At 43.3% G+C, this 24,789-nt stretch overlaps 2 pseudogenes; one reads left to right on the forward strand and one right to left on the reverse strand.

Moving 5' to 3' along the window:
• The window catches only part of LOC135206647 (cyclin-dependent kinase 12-like), a 193,077-nt pseudogene that overhangs the window by 79,818 nt on the left and 88,470 nt on the right, over positions 1–24,789 (reverse strand).
• The window catches only part of LOC135206646 (cyclin-dependent kinase 12-like), an 89,376-nt pseudogene that overhangs the window by 63,673 nt on the left and 914 nt on the right, over positions 1–24,789 (forward strand).

Below are 24,789 nucleotides of genomic sequence, written 5' to 3' on the forward strand. Positions count from 1 at the left end.
TAAAACTTGTAAGTTAATATTTTTAATGTTTTTTTAGACATTTTGATTTTTGTGTATAGCCATGACTTTTGCCACATGTAAGTATTATCAGTGGAATTTATAATAACCCTGTAACAAGTTGATATATTTGAATATGTAGTGGCCCAGCTTTACCCGTGCTGTTTAACATTTAAATATATGGAGAGTTGATCTTTCCTTTCAAGGTCAGTCAGCTTAACTTGCCTTATTTAATGTATCACTTAGTTTATAAAATTTCTTAGATAAGTAGAAGAGTAAATAAACTCTTAAGATTAAATAACTATTACAATAAATGTCATTATTGGCAGTTGTCAGCACGTATTTTGTTTTTCTGTGTATGTTTATTAGGTAATATCAATACATTCATACAAAAGGCAAGTAATTAGAATAAATAAAACTTAATCAATGCTCAATGGTCAGAACATGAGCTTATATTTTTTTTAAAATTTTTGCTGACAATCTGGGCACTCTTAAATATTTGCTGGGCAAGCTCTTAGCTGACTGCTGGGGCTACCAAAATTGTTTACTATAGGTAACTGTTAAAGGTATCATTGATTTGCTGAAGAGACTGTGAAATCATGTTGTTCCATAGTATTTCTTGAATACAGATTATGGATGTCTGGTTTGTGTTCATTATTTTGTGGTTCAAGTTTGCTGTGATGTGTTTTACTTTATTTTGATATTGTTCTAGTTGATATGGAATGCCTATTAGATTGATTGAGATTGTAGATTGAAATAAATTTATGCAATGTGAAATTTGCAGATGATGAGATGGTGGCATTGAAAAAGGTGCGCCTAGAGAATGAGAAGGAAGGCTTCCCAATAACTGCAGTTAGAGAAATTAAAATTCTTAAGCAACTGAACCATAAAAATATCGTTAACCTCAAGGAAATTGTGACTGACAAACAGGATGCTGTGGATTTCAGACATGTAGGTATAGAGTTGTAGTATTGTTCATGTATAAATACGACTTGTTCCAAAGTATTGTATGTGAATGCATATGTGACATACAAGATAATGTAATTTATCCTAAAATGTGCACACTTTTTAGGACAAGGGATCGTTTTACTTGGTGTTTGAATATATGGACCATGATCTCATGGGGCTGTTGGAGTCTGGCATGGTGGAGTTCTCAGGGCAGCACAATGCTTCCATTATGAAACAACTCCTTAACGGCCTTAGTTATTGTCATAAGAAGAATTTTCTACACCGTGATATCAAATGCAGCAATATCTTAATGAACAACAAGTAAGTGCATTTACTGATGTCGTTGAGGAGAAATACATATTTTGGGGGGTTTGGCATATCAGATTCAAATATGATTTTTTTTTTTTATTCTTATCTTTAATGCAACATTCAGTCTTTGAATGGGCCTATTTGATTAGGACAAGAATTTTTTGTTCTGCCTTTAAAGATTTTTTTAACCTTTGTTTTCTGTGGTTATTGATTGATTGATTGAACATTTGTTCATATACGAAACAAACCTTTGGTCCTAACATTAGGATTCTTCTAGCACCAGCTGTAAATTTGGTTTAGAAAAAAAAAAAACCTGTGTATTTCAAGGAAGTAAGTATTGTCAACTGTGCATGATTACAGCGTATGTGGGAGCTACCCAAAAAATGCTTTGGGGGGGCTTCCCGTGATCGCATGAGTTACTTCCTTAACGCCTTTAAGAGAGGACGTGATTATTGTCTATCAAGCCCATTTAGTTTGCCTGTTTTTTCTTTTCAGTATTTTCTCTGGGTTTGTAGGTTTGTATAAGTTGTGAGATATGGAGTTTTTTGTTTCAAACGAAGCTTTATTTGGGATCTTGCAAGAAACAAAGGAAATGGCCTGGCGTGAGTGGGTTTCCTTGTTCGAGGTTTCTAACTTTGTGTCTACGGATCCTCAACCAACATGCAGTAAGTGCAGAGAAAATGTTCAATTTGTCATTGTTGGTTGGTGGAACAATGGAGAAAGTTTTATGAAAGGATCAATACAGGAGAAAGGAGATGCTGCCATCTTTGGATGGACAAGCGTCTTCAGCTTCTTTTGTTCCGACTATGCATGATGCTGTTCCATATGTTTTGTCACCTGTATTTGATGCTTCCCATACCCCTTCAGGTTCTTCCAATGATTCATCGTTGGATGCATCAGGAGGGGGCTTTGGGGGGGTTTTGTAGCTAATTATGCTCATTTCTTCCCCGCTGGGAGAGGGGAGCATCAATATCTTTGTCGTATGTTTCAGCCCCTGATATGCACAGGATGGTGGCGATGTGGATGTCGTTAGGCCTATCCGGGGTACCAGCTTTGGATGGGTGGTTGTCTCGCTATGTCATGTCACACTTCCCTCCAGGTCATCTGTCTATGGATGTTCTTCCTCCCCCTGGTCTGCAGTTTATGGGGGCTAACACAATGACACCTGTAGCAGCACATTTGATTCCAACGTCACAGAATTTGGGAAATAACTTTACGGCCCCTGCAGGGATATACCATCAGTATCTATGCAGCGTCTTCCATCAAGCATGGTGACGCCACAGCCTACTTCCACTCACATCTTTGGTGTTGGCGAATGTAACTATGATTTCAGACTGTGGCATGCTTATATGGAGAAATTGCAAGCTTTGGAAGAGAAGATAAATAAGACAGGCAAAAAGAAAAGATAAATATGTTCTTCTTGTTCTTTTTCCTCATTTAGTTGGGTGTCATCACAAGATTTGGTGACGTCAAGTGTTGTGCACCAGTCAGCATTAGAGGGTGAGGGACTCTGTGGCTGATCCTCATGCCCGGAGGAGAGGATTAATTTCTTCTTCATCTTCAAACTATGGCTGTCTCATCCCTATGAAAAACAAAGCACAACAGATAGTTGCTAGTGCTGGAAAGCAAAATGGCAGCCGTCATTTGGATACATCATCACGGCTGAAGGGATCATAGACTGGGGTGGAAGCAGCTGGAGTATGGTGCCAATCGTGGATGAGAAAGATGTTTTGGGGATGCACCACAGGTGTTTAGAGAATTAACAGGGAGTATGCATCGATCTTCGAAGGCTGGGGAGTAGGTTCCAGTCTTTCCTGTAAGACCTTTCAAGATGAGAAGGAAAGTTGATAATGCTCCAATTAAAAGGTTGAGTAATGCAGCATTAGTAACCCTGCTGAACACACTGGTTAAGAGGTGGTTTGGCCTGGGACCAGAAGATCAAGGTCACGATCCCCAATGACCGTTGTTGATGGCAGTAGAAACAGTAATGACGTATATTTTACTTCCAGGGAGCCGTCATTCTGGAGGAATGGACAGTGTTCTGCTCTAGCGCAAGGAGCAGTGAAAGGTTTAGATGTTCGTGTTCACCTGGTGGCCATTCAAGAACTAGCCAGCAACAGCGGTCAGAGGACATTGGTGCCATGGTCGTAGGATTGGTTGACCATCAATCCTATGAACGTTTGTTTGCTGATAGGATTGATTTGCCTTTGTCAGCGGCTGAACAGAATGGTTTGGAAGTAGGAGGAGGAGAGAATCAGGAGTTTCTGGCTTCTTATGCGGAGGTGATTGACTTGATTTGTCAGTTCAGTAATCTTTCAAGGAGGTCTGAAACTCCTTCCAGTAGCTCCGACTGGAATTAAAGCTCTATCGGAACTAAAAAATGATACAAAAGTGTTGTATGAACTACTATACTCAAGTCACGCAGAGTCTGTGTTTTAGCATGTTAATGCATGGCTTTCTGGGAGGGATAATTCTTTGCAATCAAATGGATCATTCAAGTTCCTTGCCCCTCCGTTGCTGAGACATAGGAAATATTTTGCGACACCTGTTCTTTAATAGGAAGACAGATCAATCTAGATGTTGTGAGGTTAAGACCTGGCTTAACCTTGTTAGATCAGGCGAAGATGGAATGCCTTTCACTTTTCAAGAAGCTGCTACATTGGAATCAATGGCTTTATCTTTCAAAAGGCTTTGTGGTAAGACCTTTGGTCAACTGCGGTGGCAAAGATTTCAGAGTTAACCAGATTAGTTGATGAAGCAAACTTTATCAGCTTGCCTCAATCTAGATCCAAAGCATTTTCATATTTGACAAACTTGAATGCCAACGTATAGGCTAATGTTCTGTTGAGGAGAGATGCAGCATTGTCTAAATTAACCTGCACTGTAGATTTGGACTATCAGTTAGCTGTTTGGAATGGGGATGTCTTAGAGTTGCAATTGTTACCATAGGACATACTAGAAGGTGTAGTTGATAGAAGGATGAATATCAGTGATATATAGTTCTACAGGTAGTTAGTAAAATCGTCTGGAAACTGTCCTAATTAAATAAGACAATTACAACAAACACCACAGAATAGAGTAGTGAGGGCTAATCCCTAAGCTGACAAGACCTTCTCCAAGGAAAATTGCCTCTGGCCCTTTCACAATTGAGCCAATAGAGGAAGGGCCATTAGGGGCAGAGGGAGGGGTGCAAGATGATAGACTGTACGTCTCTCCCCAGTCAGTCACACCAGTGGGCGATGCCTGGGAAGTCATTGGGAGGTGTGGCAGAGATTAGGAGCGGAGCAGTGGGCAGTTGATGTGCTCAGATTGGGTTATCTTGATCCCATTCGACTTTACTCCACCCCTGGCGGAACAACCATTACCACACCTTTCTTACATTCTTGGGTCTCAGAAATTCTTATTCAGCAAGAAGTGAGGAAGATGATTGAGAAGGGAGCTGTAGAGCAAGTACTAACCCCATCAAGTGGATTTTACAGCCGCATTTTCCTTGTCCCTGAGGCCACTAGAGATTGGAGGACAGTTATAGATATGTCATTGCTGAATCTTTTCATAAGGAGGATGTGATTCAAAACGGGAGACCCCAAGGACAGTTCTAGCAGCAGTCAGGGACAAGGGTTTTATGCCGACAATAGACTTGAAGGAAGCATACTCCCAGATTCCAGTCAATCATTCTTCCAGGAAGTTCTCCGTTTCAGTCTGGCAGAAAGGTTTTTTCATACAATCAACTTACCTGTCCGATATATACATAGCTAAGACTCCGTCGTCCCCGACAGAAATTCAAATTTCGCGGCACACGCTGCAGGTAGGTCAGGTGATCTACCGTCCTGCCCTGGGTGGCAGGATTAGGAACCATTCCCGTTTTCTATTCATATTTTTTCTGTCGCTTGGAATGTAAACAACGTTGCAGTTCCTCTGACTTGATTTTTGGATTTCATCGCCATCGATCTTCTGGGCTATCTTTTGCAGGGAAGTACTGGATCTTTGGTTCGGCATACGCATATTAATTTGTTTTTATAACTTTGGCTTCGAAAATTTCGAAGAATTGTTTATGTGTAACTACGAACTTTCGGTAGACACTCACATAGTTTGCAAGAAGGAAAATTTTAATATTTATTCATAATAACGTGTAGTAAATGTTAGAATTGATTGAGCTAACTCCTTCTTGAGGATGTAAGGAAAGAATAGTTACGCTTCCTTTAGAAGTTTATATAGCTCTCGTACTAACGAGCAGTTAGTAGCATTAAACATTACTAGTAGTGTGGTATCCTCATCTCCTTCTTACTTCACAGATCTTCAAATTCATATTGCAATTTGAAGACAAGGAATGTAGCTCAAATACGAGCTATTGAAAGGTAAGAAGTGATTTTACTGTTAGTGCAGTGGAGGGTGCGTTCTGTTCGGCTCTGTTTCGCTCCCAGGCCTAGACCTCTTCCAAGCTCACATACCCAGAGGAGAAGGAAAGTCGAAAGCCATTACGGAGGTTATGGAGAATCCCCACCGATCAGGCGTCCCTCGGCAGGATCTGTAGAACGTCCCAGACTGCCAAGTTCGCCATTGGAAAGGCGTCCTAATTAGTAGAGGGTGCGTTCGATCGGCTCTGTCTCGCTCTCAGGCCTAGACCTCTTCCAAACTCACAAGCCCAGAGGAGAAGGAAAGTCGAAAAAGCCTTACGGAGGTTATGGAGAATACCCCACCGATCGGGCGTTCCCTCGGCAGGATCTGTAATAAAACGTCCCAGACTGCCAGGGATAGCCATTGCAAAGGCAGCCTTTTAAAAGTGCGTCTGTTCTTCCGTTTCTTCATCTTACATCCGAAAAGACGAAGAATGTACATGTTAGAAGTTCGGACGATCTGGCTCGTTTCTCTGAATAAGAGAACACTGACTCACTGAGCGAGAGGCTGAGAGCCAGCCAGCAAGCTAGCGCGAGCCACGTTCCAACAGCCAGCAGCGAGCCGCGTTCCAACAGACTAGCGCGAGCCTCGTTCATACAGACTAGCGCGAGCCTCGTTCATACAGATAAACGCGAGCCGCTTTCCAGCAACTGAGTGTGAGCCGCGTTCCAGAACTTTTTCTTGGCGCAAGGCGCCTTCAAAGAGAAAAACAGACGGCTTAACTAAGGAGCCTTATAGTAGACTGGCAATCAGAAGGATGCTTCCATTGAACGTTTTCTCGGCAAGAGGCTCGTTATAACAAGACTAGAGGCGCTCGGATCTATTAGGGCGCACGGACCTTCCACGCAAGCGGAACGTTCCAGGAGCGAGTCTCCTTTCTAGCGTGCGGAACATTCCAGGCGCGCGGAACTATCCAGGACGCCAGGCGCTAGGCGCAAGGATCCAGACGCCAGGCGTCAGAAGATTCCAAAAATCTTCATTTGAGAGAGTCAGTCGCGAGACTCCTCTTGTTGAATTTTTAACTTGAGCAACTTTCCCCTGGCAAATGTGCAAGATGTCGCACAGGCGGCCGTTGCTTTTGTCAGAAGGATTCTGATACTAAGAAGAAGCCCCTTTTCATTATTCAGAAGACTCCTTTGTTAGGCAGTTCCTCTCAATGCGGACTCTCTCCTTCATCCATGCTCTTCCCTCGTTTTGAGGAGGCAAGAGCTTTGGGAGTTTTTTCTTAATAAGATCTCATCGATGTTTGGGTATGATGGCGGATAGAAAATATCTACTTCCTTCCGTAAACCCTAGTGATGAACAGGAATTCTGTCTCTTCCGCGATTTATGAAGAAATCACGAAGATTTAAAGAGTTCCTTGATTAACTTCGTTCCTTAAGGATATATATATACTCTTTCTATCGTTCTATTAACGAAAAGAACGAAGATAGTAGAAGGTAGTAGAGTTTCTGCTGTATGAGAATACGATACGGTCAAATCATAAACACATACCGTAGTTACTTCTTTTCTGTGCAACTCAATTTCCAGTATCCTTCTACGTCTTTCCAATAGGAAGGACTACGCTTAAAGGGATTGTTAAGACAACACCTACTTAGCTTCTAGATTTATCGAAGTCTTGTTTCGCTTAAATATGCTTAATAAGAACTTCCTGAAGTTCGATAATAATTTTATAAAATTCCTTTATTAATTGGAGTAGCTGGCAAACTCTGAAGAGTAAGCGGGGACTGCTTTCGCTGAGAGCCTGAGACCAACGCAGTACGCATACGCCAGTTACTGTCAGTACCATGTAGGTGTCAGTCATGAGTGGTCGGGCGTCTCTCTCTCTCCTGCGGGATGGAATATCTATCCGTATCTCTCCCCTACAATCGCGGTCTTAACCTCGATTGAGGGGATAGTTAAGCTAACAATAAATAAAATATTGTATGCCTTTTGCTAAGAAGCTTTCAATAAGAGAGATAGTACAACCTTTTCAATGCTGTTTACCGTAGGTAACATTATTAAAGGAATTCTATCGCAGCAGAACATTATATTATGTACTGCTCTCAGGCTTACGAAAGCATAGCTTATTAGAGTACCTGCTCAGAAGAAGATGGATGAGTCGGATGGGAAACATTCTCTTGGGGCAGAACTTTGTTTCCCTGAATGGACTATACTACGTATATAAAGCTTTTTTCTACTAAGAACGGAATTAACATGTGAAAGGATGTCGGGTACCATAAAGGCACAGGTGTTCTGGCACATAACATAAAAAGAATTAGAAGAAAGCGCCAGTCTGGCGCAACGCGCCAGAAGTACCAACCTGGCGCAATGCTCCAGAAGCGCCAGCCTGGTGCCCAAAATTTGCGCCAGAAGCGCCCAGCCTGGCGCAGTGAGCCAAGAGCACCATCCAAGATTTTCTCGTTTTAGTGAGTTATTAACCTAAGAGTCCAGTAGCCTCTCGGACACCAAGCTCGGTAAACGGCAAGATTCGTTCCTGATTTCGTTACCATTTAATCACTTAGGACCATTTCCACGACTCTCTCATATCGCATAGAGCATCGAGAATCTCTTTTTTCGCTCCTATTCGCGTTAACAAAGAGATCCTTCTCGATCGACGATAATAACTGTTAACTGTTTAACATTTATTGGAAAGAGTTGTGAGAACCTGCGGAAAGTCTTCTTCATAGATCTCTCAGTAAGGTAGAAGACGAACAGGCTTCCTATAGACTGCTTCCTTTTCCTACTTCTCCCCCGATTGAAGATGACGTGGGAAAAGCTTCAAGGAAGATTATCTTGGCAGTACAAGAGCAACTGGCCTCTTTGGTGGAGTGTTAGCGCCTCGTAGGAATAAGGACGTTGCGCTTCCAATCAAGAAGTCTCGTCCTCTCTCCCCTGCGAAGCGAGTGTCATGCAGACGTGAAGCTTCCAAACATATCGCAGAGGCTTCGGTTTCGAGAGCGAGATCGGGAGAATCTTACGGAAGACACGTAACGCCAGAGAGACGTGAGACGTCGTCAAGACATGAATCGTCATTTAAAGCTGCTTTTAGACGCGAGGCTCCAACCAAAATTTTGGCGCCAGTTAGGACGCCTTTTGAGAGCGAAGCGTCTTCCAGGCGCGAGGCGTCATCCAGACGTCAGCAACCGTTACGGGAGGCGTCAGCCAGGACGCTTGGCGGACTAGAAGCGTCATCCATTTATGGAGAGAAGCCTGGGCTGTTGGCGCCTTCCAGGACTATTAAAGTGGGGAAGAGGAAGGAATATCATTCCCTTAGCCCCTCTCCTATTAGGAGTTTGTCTCCTCCAGAGGAAAGACGTACTGAATTAGCAGCGGAGACTCATCTAGACACGAGTTAGAAGTAAACTCGGAGGAGAGTATCAACGGAAGAGAAGACTGTCGAACTATAATGTTTTGACAGCCTTGCTTCTAGAGGAGTATGGAGACGACTTGACTCCTGCCTCTCCTCCTTCTCCCGCGCCTCTCTTTTCCCTAGTGCAAAGACGAAGAAATCTTCGTTTTTTCTTAGAATGAAGCCAGCCATTTCGATGAAGAGGGCTCTTCAGTCTTTAGACTCTTGGATGAAGTCGAAGAAGGAGTTAGTTAGAACGATCTTCTGCATACCTCCAGCGAGACTAGCTGGTAAAAGAGGCATTTGATATCAGACGGGAGAGAATATGGGTATTTCTCTTCCGTCTACGTCAGAAGCGGACTTTTCGACCTTAGTTGACGCTTCACGTAGACAAGGTTTGAACTCTGCCCGTATAACTTGGGGCATTTCAGAACTGGACCATCTCCTCAAGGGACTCTTTCATGTATTGGAAGTTTCAACTTCTTAGATTGGTCCCTTGGGGTGATGTCCAAGAAAGCCCATGATTCTGAAGGACTCGAACCAGAAGTCCTTCTGTGTATTTTGTCTTGTATAGACAAAGCGGTTCAGGATGGCTCGGTTGAGATCTCCTCTTTGTTTGGAGCAGGTCTTCTTAAAAAGAGGGCAGTATATAGTGTCTTTTTAACCAAAGCGGTCTCCCACACTCAGAGGCCAGCGCTTCTGTACTCGCCTTTGTCTGACTTTTGTTCCCCTTATCAGTAGTGAAGGACATTTCTCGTTCATTAACTGAGAAGGCGACTCAAGACCTTCTGACACAGTCAGTAAGGAAGAAGAAACCTGCAGACAGCCCCAAGAACACTGTCATTGTCTGATGAGGAGAAAGACCGGGCCTACAACCTGACACAGATGTGCTAGATGCGAACATATAGGACAGATAAGAGTGTACCGATGTGGACATTGCCAGACATCCTCGAGACTCTACCAAGCTCGAAGCTCCGGCAAGTGGGGAGGAGCCACCAGGCGCGAGGGCGCCAAGGCAGGCGCGAGGCCGCCAGGCAGGCGCGAGGTACCAGCCACGCGCGAGCTCCAGGCAGGCGCAAGGGCGCCACTCCAACCGGGCGCGAGACGCCAGCCAGGCGCGAAGCTCCAGGCAGGCGCAAGGCGCGAGGCATGGCAGGCTCACAAAGCGCCAACCTGGCGCGAGACGCCAGCCAGGCACGAGCAGCCAGCCAGGCTCTAGGCGCGAATCTCCAGCTAAGAGCGAGGCGTCAACCAAATGCGAGGTGCCAGTCAAGCGAAAGGTACCAGACAAGGGCTAGGCGCCAACCAAGAGCGAAGCACCAGCCAGGCGCGAGGTTCCTGCCAGGCTTCAGGCTTCAGTCGGGAGAGATCCATTTCAAGAAAGCCCTGGTCTTCTTTGAAACATGGAGATCTCCTAAGCACTTCATAAGTGACTTGATTCCTTCAAACAGCTGAGAATTAAAGCGCAGGAAGTGCGCGCTTTTGCAAATTCTTGTTCTTTACATAACAATATGTCATATAAGACATATTAGCTGTGTTGTACGGTAGAGGCAACTCTGTGTTTGACTTCTCATTACACAAAGGATGTCAAGTTAACCTACGAGAGAATCCTTCTCTTTTGGTTTATACGTTTCTGCGGATACGTTACTGGGATAAGGAGCCGACACTGATCGTTAACTTTGAGTTAAAGTTTTTTAACTTAGTGAAATTATTGGGGTTTTTGAAAGGAGTGTGTGGATAACTCTTTCCAATTTGAGCGCGAACCCTCGTGTTAGGATCAGGTGATCGGGATCGGTGTTGCGCTCCTTCATAAGGTGTATTGTCATAGAAGTGGTCCAGTACCCATTGACCAAAGTCCTTTCAGGCTCTGCCGAGTAAGCGGTTCATATCCCATCGGCAGACCCACAAGATCTCTTAGCCATAGATCAATATCTCGCTAAAGTCTTAGGTATGCAGACTACTGGGCAACAGCCACGAAGTCTACCTATCAGATAGGAACCAAGGTTTATTTATACCTACAACATATGTTGTTTACCTGTCTATTCCATGTTAGCTGTCTCTTACCCTCCACAAGGGTGTCAATCAGCTATGTATATATCTGACAGGTAAGTTGATTGTATGAAAATGATATTGTTATAATACAATAAAGTTTCATACATACTTACCTGGCAGATATATACGATTAATGGCCCACCCAGCCTCCCCGCGGAGACAGGTGGAAGAGAAAAATATGAATAGAAAACGGGAATGGTTCCTAATCCTGCCACCCAGGGCAGGACGGTAGATCACCTGACCTACCTGCAGCGTGTGCCGCGAAATTTGAATTTCTGTCGGGACGACGGAGTCTTAGCTATGTATTATCTGCCAGGTAAGTATGTATGAAACTATATTGTATTATAACAATATCATTTTTCAATTCAGTTCTGTTTCGGATTGACAACGTCTCCTGAAGTATTTATAAGAGTATTCACTCTTGTCGACATAGGGTCATGCTCAGGGATCAGATTATAAGGTACCTGGATATTGGTTGGTGCTAGTCCCAAGAAAAATGACTTCAGGACAAAGGTCTCCTTCTCCAGTTTTGTCATAGCTGAGGCATTGTGATAAATCGGGAGAAGCCGAGTTTGGATCTCAGCAGAAGCTGGTGTACTTAGGGATGGTTTTGGACACAGTAAAGGCCAAAATTTTCTCTTCAGATCACAGGGTAGAGAAATGCAAAATAGTGAATTCCGTCCTGGAAAAGGAAACATAACCAGCAAAGCAGTGGCAAGAAGTTCTAGGGATCCCAAGTTTCTTGGAGAAGTTAGTTCCACATGGGAAACTACACCTTTGGTCTTTACAATGGAAGATGAAGAGTTTTGGTTGCCAAGTGTAAGATCCATCCCATACAAGCAGATTCCACCCGTCGGACAGAGTGAGGAAAGGATCTACTGGTGGTTGCAAGAACACAATCCTACAGATCTTCTGCATGTTTCTCAGATGTGTCACTTGATGGTTGGGCGCTCACATGGAGGATCTGATGACTTCGGAAGATGAAGTCAGAAGGACAGAGAACTCCATTAATATGTCTAGAACTAAAAGCCGCATTTTATACATTCAACTTCCCTGCCAGATATTATACTTAGCTATAGACTCCGTCGTCTCCGACAGAATTTCAAATTTCGCGGCACACGCTACAGGTAGGTCAGGTGATCTACCGCCCTGCCTGGGTGGCAGGACTAGGAACCATCCCCGTTTTCTAATCAGAATTCTTCTGTCGCCCGGACCATCAACATTGTTGTTGTTCCTCTCGATTGGTTTTTCTTTTTTGTTCACGGCACAATTTGATCTTTCTTGACCGACTTTGGGTGACGTATCTGGATTGTTTTTTTTTTGGATTGGCATACGCTTTTGTGGACTGTTTTGTGGACTTGATTTTGGAAAATTTTCTTTAATAATGTCTGACTCTGGTATGGTTGTGAGACGTTGTGAATGAAGTAGGCTGTAAGGTGAGGTTGCCGAAAGCTTCGGTAGACCCTCACACGGTATGCAAGAGGTGCAGGGGAGTATGAATGTTCTTTTAACTAAACTTGTAAGGAATGTGAGAACTTGAGTGAGAACGAATGGAAGAATCTAACTAATTATTTAAAAAGGTTAGAAAGAGAAAGAGTGAGGAAGGCTTCTCTAGAAGTTTAAGTAGTCTAGATCTGAACTAATTCCAAGCTTGGGATCTTCCCCAAGGGTAAGTATTGCTACTTCTCCTTCCATTGCAGCCCCTTCTCCTATTGCAGAACCTGTAAGATCCAGCAAAAGAACTTGCGGATCTAAAAGCAGCCTTCAAGTTGATGGAAAACAAAATGGCTGCCATACAAGGTAAGGCTAGTGATTTTTCAGTGGACAGTGATATGAGTGTCCCCAGTGTAGTGGAGGGGGCATCTGGTCGGCTCAGCAACGCTCCTAGGTCTAGACCTCTTCCAAGCTCACATGCCCAGAGGAGAAGGAATGGTCGAAAGCCGAAAGGAGGTTGTGGAGAATCCCCACCGATCAGGTGTCCCTTCGGCGGTTTCTGTGACACCCCAGACTGCCAAGGACCGCTATTGTAAAAGCGTCCTACGTGAGTGTTTCTCGTCGTCGGGATCTCATCATCCGAGACGTGATTGGAGAGATTCAGATCGTTCTCGGCCTCTCAAGAGGAGTTGGAAGGCTCCGAATATTGACTCGAGCCCTGAAAACTTCCCTGAGGAGTCTCCATCGGAGTGAAGAAGGCAAGAAGAGCCATTCTTTCAACCAGAGTGAGAAGGAGGCAGGAGGTGGAGGCTATGGACTCCTCCCCTCCTCCTTCCCCTCCTCCCGAAGAGGATAAAGAGGAGGCTACAAAGAGGTTCATGATGGGCGATGCAGGAACAGATTTCGTCGTTTGTAGGAGTCTGTCAAAGGAGCCTCCTAGAAGGAAAGACACTTCCCTTCCTATTAAAAGGATCCTCCGACGTATGGAGGTATCTGCCTCAGGATCGATTAACTCCTACTCGAGGTGAGTTTCCGGTACGAACCTGGATGAAATCAGACGTCTGGCACCGGCCAGGAGTGAGGAGTCACCCAGGAGGTCAGGAGCCAAGAGCCAGGAGTGAGGAGTCAACCAGGAGGCAGGAGCCCAGAGCCAGGAGTGTAGAGGCATCCAGGCAAGAGGCAAGAGCCAGGAGGCAAGAGGCAGGAGCCAGGAGCCAAGAGGCAGGAGCCAAGAGGCAGGAGCCAAGAGGCAGGAGTCAGGAGTCAGGAGTCAGGAGTCAGGAGGCAGGAGGCAGGAGCCAGGAGTCCGGAGTCCTGGAGTCCGGTAGTCCGGAGTCAGGAGTCCGGAGTCCGGAGTCAGGAGTCCGGAGTCAGAGGCAGGAGGCAGGAGGCAGGAGTCAGGAGGCAGGAGTCAGGAGCCAGAGGCAGGAGTCAGGAGGCAAGAGTCAAGAGCCAGGAGGCAAGAGTCGGGGACTTGTTCCTGAGGTTATGACTCTTCTCCAAATAGGAGTCCTCTCTCATCGAACATAGGAGGTCTTGGAAGGACTCTCCCTCCAAACGTGAACTTTCTCCTTTGTCTGATCGAGGGTTAGACGAGTTGTCTGACGACGAACCTCCTGCTAATGAGGGCCTTTCTAATTATAAAGTCTTGGCCTCATTACTACTGCAAGAGTTTGGAGATTCTCTTAGTCCGGCGGCTCCTCCTTCTCCTCGTTCGCTCTTTTCGAGCTCAGCTACGGCTAAATCGTCGGCCTTTTAAATGAAGCCTGCGATATCAATGAAGAAGGCACTCCATTCTTTAGATTCTTGGATGGACAAGAAGAAGGAGTTAGGAAAGACGGTATTCTGCATGCCTCCTTCCAGATTGCACGGGGAAGAGAGGTATTTGGTATGGGACAGGAGAGACTATGGGTCTTCTCTACCTGCCTCTGCAGATGCCGACTTTTCCAGTTTAGTGGAGGCCTCTAGACGTCACTCCTTAGGATCGGTCAGAGCGACGTGGAGCACTTCAGAGTTGAACCACTTTCTAAAGGGACTTTTTGTCACTTTAGAGGTGTTCAATTTTCTGGATTGGTCACTCGGAGTTCTGGCCAACAAATCTAAGGATCCGGAGTTTTCTGAAAAACCCAGAAATTCTCCATAGCGTCCTGTCCTGCATGGACAAGGCAGTACAGGACGGTTCGGGTGAAGTGGCTTTCCCTTTTTGGTGCTGGTCTCCTAAAAAGAGATCAGTGTATGGATCCCTATTATCGAAAGGGGTTTCTCCGAGCCAGAGGACTGCCTTACTGTTCGCCCCATCTATCAGATCATCTGTTTCCTTCTCAGTTAGTGAAGGATATATCTCGCTTCGCTAACTGAGAAGGCGACACAAGACCTACTAACGCAAACGTCCAAGAAAGGACGCCCTGTAGTGTCGACGGGTAAGAAGGAATCTCGTCCTACTCAGCAGCCCTTTCATGGAGGTGCAGCGGCTCGTCCCCCTGCAGAAAGAAGCTCTGAAAAGAGAGGAAGGTCTTCATTTAGGCCCTTCAAGAAATCAAAGTGACTTGTTGCTCCTCCAAGCACCAGTGGGCGCCAGACTCCTGAACTTTGCAGGAGTATGGGCAAAAAGGGAGGCCGACCCTTGGTCAGTGTCGGTCCTGAAGAAGGGATATGTAATCCCCTTCGACGACAGCCCGCCCCTAACATCTACGCCTCGGGAACTGTCAGCGAGGTACAGAGACCCGTTAATGAGAAAGACTCTCCTTCAAATGGTGGAGCAAATGTGGGAAAAAGAGGCCATCGAACTTGTGCAGGATCCACACTCCCCGGGATTTTACAATCGCCTTTTTCTAGTACCAAAGGCATCGGGGGGGTGGGAGGGCCAGTTCTGGACGTAAGCGCTCTGAATCGCTTCGTACAGAAAAAGAAGTTTCGCATGGAAACGTCCGCCTCTGTAATGTCGGCTCTTCGTCAGGAGATTGGATGGTCTCTCTGGACCTACAAGACGCATATTTCCACGTTCCCATTCACCATTTGTCAAAGAAATATCTTCGCTTTGTAATAGGAGACAAGATCTTTCAGTCAGGGCTCTGTGCTTCGGTCTGTCTACAGCCCACAAGTATTCACCAACCTGATGGCGAATGTAGCAAGATGGCTTCACCTAGAGGGAATAACATCTCCCTCTACCTGGACGACTGGCTGATCAGGGCCAAGTCGAAGATTCAGTGCTTGGAGGACTTAGAAGTAAAAAACCCAGGAACAATGATAGATTCGCTAGGTGTACTCGTCAAACCTCGAGAAGTCACAACTGATCCCCAGCCAGAACTTGGTCTATCTGGGGATTCAGATGGATTCTCGGGGTTTCGGGTATATCCTTCGCGAGAAAGAATCGCTCGAGGTTTGTCGAGAATCTCGAGCTTCTTAGAGAGAAAGAAACAGCTCAGCGAGGGATTACCTGAGCCTTTTAGGGACCCTGTCCTCATTGGAAAAGTTCTTCTCGCGTAGGGAGACTTCACCTTCTCCCTTGCAGTTTTTCCTCAAAGAGGTGTGGAGTTTGGAAGACGGTCAACTCTCGGACATCTTCCAACTTCCACAAGAAGTAAAAGATCATCTGAAGTGGTGGATCCCTCCGCTTCAAAAGAACGAAGGCGTATCGCTTGCTCTGCAGAACCCAGACCAAGTGTTATTTACCGACGCTTCGGAGTCGGGATGGGGAGCGACGCTAGGAGCAAGGAGGTGTCAGGCACCTGGACAAAGGAACAGGTGTCCTGGCACATCAATTGCAAAGAACTTGTGGCCATACACCTAGCCTTAAAGTTCTTCGAAGAGCTTAGTCAGAGACGGGGTGATACAGATAAACTCGGACAACACCACGGCTCTGGCTTACATACGCAAGCAAGGGATCAACGCAACTCTTTCTCCCTCTATCAGTTGACAAGACACCTGTTAACCTGGACGGAAGAAAGAGGCACTAACTCTCCTCAGAAGGTTTGTTCAAGGGATCAAGAATGTGAGAGCGGACAGACTGAGCAGGAGAAATCAGGTCCTTCCCACAGAATGGACTCTTCACGAAGAAGTGTGTCGAAGTCTTTGGTCCCTGTGGGGGGACCTCACATAGACCTGTTTGCGACGTTCCTCTCCAAAAGAATAGAGATCTTTTGCTCTCTAGTGGAAGATCCGAGAGCCTTCGCAGTAGACGTTTCTCATGGATTGGTCGGGTGTGGACGCATACGCCTTTCCCCCGTTCAAATCCTGGGGAAGTAAGCTCAGAAGTTCGTAGCTTCGAAGAGCACGAAGTTGACACTCATAGCCCCACCCCATTTTGGCCAGCCCAGGAATGGTTCACGGAGGTACTGGAGTGGATAGTGGACTTCCCCAGATCGCTTCCAAACAGACACGATCTACTCAGACAACCCCACTTCGAGAGGTTTCATCACAACCTCCCAGGTTCTCGCTCTGACTGCCTTTCGACTATCGAAAGACTTGTCAGAGCGAGAGGCTTTTGTTTCCGCAAGGTGTGCGGGCTCTATCGCTAGAGCCCGCAGAGCTTCGACGAGAAGAGTATACCAGTCGAAGTGGGAAGTCTTTAGGAGGTGGTGTAAGGGTCAGAAGCTGTCCTCCTCAGTACCTCTATAGTGAATATTGCCGATTTCCTCCTCTTTCTGAGAGAGGAATCACACCTATCTGTCTCGACAATAAAAGGATACCGAAGCATGCTGTCTTCAGTATTTAGGAATCGAGGCCTGGACATTGCTAACGACAAAGATCTACACGATCTAATTAGATCTTTTGAGACTTCGAAAGCAGCTACTCCCTAGAACACCTAGTTGGAATCTAGACGTGGTCCTGAAATTCCTTTCATCGGATAAATTCGAGCCTTTACATCTGGCGTCCTTCCCCGCGACGTCACTAGGAAATGCTTGTTCCTGGTGGCTCTCGCTACAGCCAAGAGGACGAGCGAATTACACGCTCTGGATTCCACGGTGGGGTTGGGGGTTCAAAGGAGATGCTGCCATCTGTTCTTTCCAGACAATGTTTCTGGCAAAGAACGAAAACCCGTCAAAACCTTGGCCCAGAAGTTTTGAGGTAAAAGGCCTATCTAACCTGGTAGGCAGAGAGATAGAGAGATCTCTCTGTCCAGTGAGAGCTCTTAAATACTATTTAGAGAGGAAGAGACAGATGGGAGCTTGTCAACAAGGTCTTTGGTGTGCGGTGAAGAACCCCAAAAGACTCATGTCCAAGAACGCCTTGGCTTTCTTTGTGAGAAGCGTTATTACGGACGCTCACAAGAACTGCTCGGGAGGTTAATCCTTCGGTCTTCTAAAGGTCAAGACTCATGAAGTGAGGGCAGTAGCAACGTCTTTGGCGTTCCAAAAGAATAGTCTCTAAAGAATATCATTGAGACTACATATTGGAGGTGCAATTCAGTGTTTGCATCTCATTATCTGAAGGATGTGAGAGACCTATGAGAAGTGCTTCTCGCTAGGTCCTTTTGTATCAGCAGATACAGGTACTGGGTCTTGGAGCAAAGACTGATCCTTAATTTTGTGTTTTAGCGTACTATAAACCCTCTTGTCAGATATGTGCTTGGTTTTCTATTAGCAAGCTCACTACTGTCGCACGGGAGCAGAGTGTCATTGCTGGTAGGGATCAAGGGTATGTATGACTAGTAGGGGAGTACAAAATTTTTTTTTGTATATTTTGTAATGAAAGTGTAATTATGTTTCGAGTTTTTGGTTGTTTGTAAGGAGTTCGGGGATAACTCCTTACAATCTTAGAACTAACATGGATGTTAGGATCAGGTGATCGGGATCGGTTTTGTGCTCCTTGAACAAGGTGTATTGTCATGTTAGTGGAATAGCACCCAATGACAAAGGGGCCTTTAGGACTCTGCCGAGTAAGTGGATAAGACCCCATTGGCAGACCCACAAGAACTCTTAGCCATAGATCAATATCTCGCTGAGGCTCTTGAGGCTAAGCAGACTCCAAGGCAGTAGCCGCGAAGTCTTCAGCCTAATAAGGTAGGAACCAAGGTTTATTAATACCTACAACATATGTTGTTTACCTGTCTATTTCAGTTGTTAGCTGTCTCTTACCCACCACCAATGGGTGCTACTCAGCTAAGTATATATCTGGCAGGTGAAGTTGAATGTATAAAAATGATATTGTCATGTTACAATAAAAGTTTTATACATACTTACCTGCCAGATATATATCCGATGTAATGGCCCATCCCAGCCTCCCCGCAGGAGACAGGTGGAAGAGAAGAATTCTGATTAGAAAACGGGGATGGTTCCTAGTCCTGCCACCCAGGGCAGGGCGGGTAGATCACCTGACCTACCTGTAGCGTCTATAGCTAAGTATATCTGTCAGGTAAGTATGTATAAAAACTTTAGTTTGTTTTAACAATTGACAAATTATCATTTTTCTTAGCACTACAGGGAGTTCCGGGATGAGGGTTGATGGGACACTCATTATAGTAGTGATATCAGGCAACACTACAGCAGTAGCATATGTAAACAAACTAGGAGGTCTGGTATCTCGACAGTTACACCTCAGACAGTTCAGGAAGTCTCTTAATGCCGTTGGCCCCGCTGCTAAATAACCACTGGTTCCTTACAATGTAAAAACACCATATAAACAAACTCATGACAGTTCAACTTCATCAGTGGGCTGTAGAGAACTTATAGACATCAGGGCCAGATATATTCCAGGGAAAAGGAATGTAAAGCAGACAAGTTGAGCTGCTGGGACCAGATTCTGGGAACAGAGTGGTCCTTGCATCTGGAAGTTGCAGACAGAATGTTTATCTTGTGGGAAAGACCGGTCATGGACTTGCTCTCAACAAACAAGAAGTTGGAGATATACTGTTCAGTAGTCCCAGACACGGTAGAAGATGCTCTACAACATCTGTGGGATATTCTGCACATATATGTATTTCCTCCATTTTGTCTGATCCGTCTGATTCTGAATAAGGTGATGCAGTCTCAGAGTCTCATGATAACCTGGGTAGTCCCTTGTGGCCAAAGGAAGAATGGTTCTTGGACCTTTTAGCACTGCTGATAGATGTTCCGAGAGAACTACCTCCCTTGAACAACCTACTGTACCAACCACACGTGGACAGGTACCACCAATTAGTACAGTCCCTATCTATTCTTAGGTGGAGACTGTCAAGTATCCTGCGAGCGAGAGGTTTTTCTCAAAAAATAGCATCGCAAGTGGCAGGATATATCAGAAAGTCATCAATGTGTGTATCATAGAAAGTTATCTGTCTACTGTGATTGGTGTTGTAGGCAGTGTTTCTCTACTCGGAACTTCTCTTGTTGGCTCTAGCATTGACCAGAAGAGTAGGAGAGTTAAACATGGTTTGTAATATGAGGGTGAAGTTATTCCAGAGGTTTGAAGTCAGTAGTCTTCAAATTTATACCAGAATTTATGTGGCAGACGACACATTTGTCTCCTATTCTATACAATCTTTGGGAAGGGCCCTGGTTAATGACCCTGATTTTGTTTAAAGTCTTTTTTGTCTAAAGTACCTAAAAGCTTTTTTTTTTTTAAACCCTTAAAAAGTCTAGAGCTTACTTAAAAAGAACTTGACATCTCGGGCTTAGATGCCAAAGGCTTTTTGTGAGTACAGGCTGGGTCAATAAAGAAGTGTCCAAGACTACAATATCATTTTGGTTAAGAGAAACAATCAGAAATGTATATGTATTTAACAGAATCTGAAAGGTCAAATAATTTTGTGAGAATTAGAGCTCATGACACAAGGGACCTGAGCTCTTTGGCATTCAAGAAAAATGTCTGTTGGATGATTTTTATTTTGAAAGCTGGTGACAACTTTCGCATCCTTTTATTTAAAAGGTGTTGCCCATAGATCCTTGGAGACTTTTTCCCTTGGGTCCAATGGTGGTGGTGTGTGTGTGTGTGTTTTTTTTTTTTTTTTTTTTTTTGCCCCCCCTATGTTTTCTATCTACTTTACCTACGGGCAGTAAGAGGAAGAATACCTTGTTAAGCTGGAACAGGTGATTGAGACAGCCATGCTGCTAAGGTAATCAATAGCATAAAATACTTTTCAGTAGCAACACAACCCTCTCTGTGGCAAGGAGAGAGTGGGATGATGATAAATTCACAATAGAATACGTGGCGTTATGAGAATAGATACCTCTCCATCTTCTGCAAATGCAATGAACTATGTTTTTTATGAAACACCCAGAGAGATGAAACCGATAAACTTTCATATATCATAGTTTCTGAGGTTGTATTCGATGTCTTGGAATAATTTTATTTGGAATGAACTAAAGGTGGCAAACTCTCTTGTCCAGTGAAGGATACTTACCTCCCACCAATGAGTAAGTCTATCCTAATGTTTGAAGACTGAAGGGTTGATTTGTATATGAACAAATATATTTTTAAATAAATTTGTATTTTCATAATTAACAAACCTGAGGTCTTAATATATAAAGGCCCACCTTGAACCACCCCTCCAACAGTCAAAACTGGGTTGGAAAGAGTAAGTAATGCATTCAAGGGATGTCCAAGGCATTGTGTGAGCTCCCACAAATAACCTGTGATCAAGCACAGATGCCAATAGACCCTTGATTACACAGGTTTTTTTGAAATTATTATTATTATTATTATTATTTTACTGGCAGTCCCTGTTTATCGGCGAGGTTCTGATCTCGGTGGGGTGCTGGGAAGCAAAAACCCACTATTGACAGAAATTCAGCAATTTATGTGACGATAACTGGTTAATGGTGCCTCTATGAGGTATGTAATGGCACCATATATCTATTATTGGTGCCAACCGATACTCGCCGTATGTCTAGACAAGTGCCATAAAGCCGGATGGCCATTAACCGAAGCCACTAATAGATGAATGGGGACTGCCTATATTTTTACTAGTTTTACAGCTGGAGCTAGAAGAATGTCCTAATGTTAAGACTTCAGGTTTGTTAGTTATGAAAAATACAAATTGATTTTAAAAATTTGTCATTTTTTGTTGTAGGTGATGTTTTGTCTGTTAGTTCTTTGTTTTGAAGGTTTTTTTTTGTTGATTAATTTTTTAAATGGTTAATGGCTTGTTTTTTGAACAATTTTCTTGAGGGAGACTTTTGAGACAAATTAAAGAAATTTTATCTGGGTTCTTTTTTAAGTATACAAATATTGAGATTGGATGAAATTAAGGCTGATATTAACCAAGATGATTTTATTTCAGGGGTCAAATTAAACTGGGTGATTTTGGTTTGGCAAGGTTATTTAGCTCAAACAAGGAACGTCCATATACAAATAAAGTTATTACCTTGTGGTACCGTCCTCCTGAACTATTATTAGGGGAAGAACGGTATGGACCAGCTATTGATGTCTGGTCTTGTGGCTGTATCCTTGGGGAGCTGTTCCAGAAAAGGCCACTTTTTCAGGTAAGTTCAGGTCATTGGTTAACTTTTCTTATGTACTTACTTGAGTTTATGTACTATACCATACAGTACACTTGAGAAAAAGAACTGTGATGGGGCTTAATATGTTCTCTGTAGAATTCTAGGAATTGATGAGGTTCATGTATCTTGGGTAAGAATGAACACTTTGATGTTAAATAGCAACTTTCCTCCAGATTGGATGATTTGGTGAATCAAAATTATTTAGTGTATCATAACCCAATAGATTTTAAGATAATAGGATTGTAATGAGCCATTTTGTTTTAATAACCCAACAGATTTGAGATCATTAGTTTTTTACAGTGAACTATTGTTATATTCTGGCCTTTTCCCATACCAGGCCAGCACAGAAGCAATGCAGTTAGATGTCATTTCTCGGGTTTGTGGAACTCCAACCACTGCAGACTGGCCTGACATTGTGAAATTGCCTGGCTGGGGTGCAATGAAACCTAAGAAAACCTATCGTAGAAGAATATTAGAAGATTTCAAAGACAAGATGCCTCAACCTGCTTTAGAACTCCTTGACCAGATGTTAAAGTTAGATCCATCGAAACGTATCACTGCAGAAAGTGCTCTTCTTAACAGCACTGGCTGAAAAATGTTGACCCTGAACTGTAAGTAATTGCCCTTGTTAGCAGTGTTGTCATTGAGATTAGTTTTCCTCCTTATTTTTCTTTCTCTTTTGTAGTTTAAGTATCCATTGCATTGTGTATGATTATACACATTGCTATTTTTTATGCATTAGTTGGACAGATTTGTAAAAAAAAAGATACAAATGCTGTTCTGTAGAGTTGACTCATACCTACAGATGAATATAATAAACTTGGATAGGCAGTTTCTACACCATGGGGGGTTGCTTGAAAATTTTACTCTTGATCGGTATCAGCTTACTAAATGAACGTATGTATCTTATTAGATATGGTAATTTATATGTGCAGTCAGGAATGGTCGTATTAATGTTATTGACTTAAGTGATAGAAGAGGATGCAGGTTATTATATTCACTACATTTCTCTTAATTGGTTCATTGTAAATAAAACTTCGAAATTTTTCCGTAAAAAAGGTGTTTACTCGATGTTGTGCATCTATCCAAGTTATTCATATTTTCACATTCTTTTATCTGGGTAGTAGTAACAAGATTTGAATATCCTGCCTGCCAAGTAAAATTAATTTTCTTTATGGCATGATTTATATGGTGGATAGGTGTTTGAAGAGTTTTTGGTTGCCTGTTATATTCTATGGTTTAAGAGTAGAACTCTATATTCAGTGTAAGGACCATCAAGGTTTCCTAATATTAATGAAAAGTAATGAGGATTGGCTTAGAAAATTATCCACAGTATATTTTGGTGTATTGTGTTCTCAAGTTCTTTCATAAGAATTTTATCAGACTGATCTTTCTGTTTCAGGGTGTTCAGTTTGTTTTCAGTTTTAAATATTTTTTTTTGTGAGAATGAGATTAGTAAATTTACTTTTGATCATCACAGCATGGAACCACCACCGTTACCCAAATACCAAGATTGTCACGAGTTGTGGAGCAAGAGAAGACGGCGTCAGCTAAAAGAACAGCAAGATGCTTGCTATGGGTTTATTAGGTGCTGCACCTCAACTTCCACCGGGTAAGGCAGTTGGCCCATTTGTCAGCCCAACTTGGCTATCTAGGCCCACATAAAGATCAGAGACCAGGATCAGGATATAGAGGAGGGATGGATGATGGGAGATGTATGGATAGCAACAATGGTGAAAGTTAACCTCTCAAATAATCTACCTACTTCACGGAGTAACTCTCCGGGACCCCTCCTGCATTGCATTACCAAAGTCAGACTTCGCACACGCCACCTGGAGCAGGTGCTGGTGACAGCCTTACCCCACCTCAAGCATCTCATCGGTTTGAATAATCCAATGGTCACACATGATGAATCACATCCTTTATACCGGGCAGTTTATCACCTAGCTCACCTCATCAACACCCGGCAACTGTGGTGTTCGGTCAAATCACTGCTTTGATGAGTGAACAGGTGATTTATATTTGGCCATTTTCTTTTTTTTATTATTTTTTTTTTTAGTTTTTTTTTTTAGTTTTAACCTAACCATTCAGCTATTTTTTTTAAAAATCACATTAGATGCATGTGACTTCAACAAATAAGCAAATACCATTGACTTTTGATGTAAGATCTACCTGTCTTATTATTCATGTTTGAGTCTTGTAAGTTTCTGCAACATCAATTTTGCTGATTCAGTTGATAATGAATTGCTCCTATGAAAATCGAAGAGTTTAATGTGTTACTTTGTTTATTTCATTTTGCTGCCTCAAATGTTAATACAGTGGGCATTTTGCTTTCAGTTAAAGAGACAGGTGGACATTTTGGGCAGGTATCAAGTTGTCTAGAATAATAAAACTATAAAGGAATTAATAAAAAAAAAAAAAGGGGAGGGAGAGATTGAAGACTAGCATATTAGGCTTTAAATAAAAACATGAAATCTCATCCAGCCCAAGGTTTAGAAAATACGTAGGATTTAAATTACTTATTTGGTTGTGAAGTAAAGGACCACAAATGCCTTACATTGGCTTGGAAGAAGCATCCCATGCTACTAGCAAAAATTAATCACTTGTGCTTTATGAAGTTAAACATTTTAACTTAAAAAACCATGGTTGCCCCATTTTACATATCTTTTTAAATGAAACTTGACAGGTTTACTGCTTAAAATACTTTGTGGTAATAGAAAAATTAAACCTAGTACTACTGTTTTATTGAAAAGTGGTTTGTTTACCCACTTTGTCACATTTCTGGATTTGCATAGGGTTTGGGAAAAGAATTTTTTCTCTTATAAGAGGTAAAAGTTGAAGTAAAATGGAAGTAATTATGTTGCTTGTTGAATACCAAAATGAATCCTTGGAAAGTAAAATAAAGAA

Source organism: Macrobrachium nipponense, chromosome 31 (assembly GCF_015104395.2).
Source record: "Macrobrachium nipponense isolate FS-2020 chromosome 31, ASM1510439v2, whole genome shotgun sequence".
NCBI classification, from domain to species: Eukaryota; Metazoa; Arthropoda; class Malacostraca; order Decapoda; family Palaemonidae; genus Macrobrachium; species Macrobrachium nipponense.